Raw genomic sequence first — 2,480 nt, forward strand, 5'->3', positions numbered from 1 at the left:
GCAAGATTATTTTCTCCTACGTAAGATTTTGGTTTGGAATTGGCTTGGTGAGACCAAGCCTAGGCCTTGTCCTCTAAAGATTTGGCTAAGGCATTGACCTAACAAATTCATGCTTTGCCATAATTTTTAGAGGGTCTTCCTGATCAAAATTTTTTATGAAAGAAAAACGCAATGGAAGTCTCACTATCCTGATTTCTGAAATATAAATTTTATAGTGCTATGGTTTTATTTACTATTTTTACATAATTTTTTAATGAAAGGTGGTACCTAAATGTGAAATAGTGAAGTTCACTAAAACTTTAATAACATTTTTATTTTATAATTTTTCTTAAATTAATTTATACGTCATCAATCGAAATAAAATTATTTTGAGGTTAAAAAAGGAATTTTTGAACAAAGTAAAATTTTGATCAAATTATGGTGTTTGTACATAAGAGGTTTTAAAATTTACATTTATAACCAATTAATAATTAATAATAATAAAATTGTTCAATAAAAAATTAAGAAAAAATATTGTCATCAGTCTTAGGTGTATTAGGTAACTCACTTTAAAAGGATTTATGAAAATTTATTTATTTGTGTGAAATTATGGTGTCTGTACACTGTATGCGTGAAAATGCAGCCTATACTAACACACACACTTCAACACGGTCCTTATTTGCGGATTCATCGCGGAATGAACATTGAATTGTACATCCAAAATTTGCCCTGCAAAGCGACCTGCTGCCTTCTATCTAAAGGGATTTTGCCTGTTAATATCCTCAGAATCAAGGTGTAGGCAACCAGACCCTCTAAGAACGAAGGATATGACAATGGAATTAAGCTAAGAATGAGTATACGGATTAATCTAAGAAAATGAAAGATGCAATGTAATCTAAGAAAAAATGAAGCAAACTAGATTAAGCATATGCATGATTAAACTAAAATGAGATTAAACTAAAAATGAGAATGTGTGCAAGAAATGGAAGTAAATATGAGCATGAATTTCAACAGCAATTCGATAGCAAATCAATTCATCCTCCCCCAAATGAAGAGATGAGGGTCTCTTAAATAGAGTTTCCTGGAATCCATCAACGGTTGAGATCGATTCAGATCAACCGTCAGGATTGAAGATGAGTTTCAGTCATAAAGGGAGATCCCTAAGTTAAAGGGAGTTAACAGACTTAATTTGAGATAAATAAGGAGTTAACTGTTTTAATTTGAGTAGAAAAAAGAGTTAACTGTGTTAACTCATTTTTGATCAATAGTGAACTGGAAATTCCCCTTTTTTGAACTGAAGAGAGATTTTGTTGAGATATTTAATTTAATAAAATGAAATATGCTCTCATAATTACTGTTTCTATTTAATTAAATAATCTTTAATTAATTAGAGACACTTTTGTTTAATAAAATAACTTTATTTAATTAATTAGGAATGTCTTCCCATTTAATTAAATAACTTTGTTTAATTATTTAGAATTAAGTACTATATTTAATTAAATAATTTCTTTTAATTAATTAGAAACACCTTTCCCATTTAATTAAATAATTACATTTAATTAATTAAGATAGGCGTATTTATTCAATTAAATAAATTTAATTCCATAGTATATTAGCCTTAGGATATAATTTAATTTAATTAAAGTATAAATACTTAATAATTAAATTAAATATTAATCAAGTAGGTTTAATGCAACTAATATGAGTACGTACTATAGGAATTAAATAAGAAATATGATGAATGCAGATTAGGGTTTTTCTGCATCTGACAATTAAGTCAAGTAGCGATTAGCAGAATGAGAATTTCCTATTAGAATAGGACTTTGGAATTATCAGAAATAGACTAGAATTGGTATAATGGCAATGAGCCAATTTTGGGGTATTACATACACGAGTGTGGTATGGTCTTGAAACAAGCATTTTGAAAAGTGGTATTTCAAGATCCATATCTAAAACAAAATCTATTAAATCGGTACACAAATAAATTACATATTCGAAAACTAGATTCCAAACACAAAATTTTTCATTTCTAAAGTTCTTTTATATTCAATCTCTAAATGCCTCAAATTTTGACATCAATTGACAAGAAATTTCAAAAATAGGAAAAGAACTTCCAATTTTTTCCCAAAAGTGAGACCCAACTTCTTGCACTTATCCTTATCCTTATAGCTAGTTGTTAGCATTTCTGATTTTGGCAGAGCAATAGTCATAAATAGAAAATAAAATAAAGATGAAATGTGATGTTATCCAATAATTTGATCAAGTGAAATCCTTTCCATCAATGATTTTGAATCAAAAATATTCTTGAAAATACACCATGACTATTCAGCTTCTTGCAATCTTTAGAAAACCCTATGATAACATTGTTTTCTTCATCTTTTGTTGTTTCATAGAAAATACATATATTTCATATTACAAAGGTCACTAGATTTTCAAACTCTGGTCGTCGATCGTAAATTAATGATTACAATTTAAACATTATGAATTCCTTTATATTTTCT

This window comes from Cupressus sempervirens, chromosome 7 (genome assembly GCF_028749045.1).
Source record: "Cupressus sempervirens isolate cs-2001-9-10 chromosome 7, ASM2874904v1, whole genome shotgun sequence".
NCBI classification, from domain to species: Eukaryota; Viridiplantae; Streptophyta; class Pinopsida; order Cupressales; family Cupressaceae; genus Cupressus; species Cupressus sempervirens.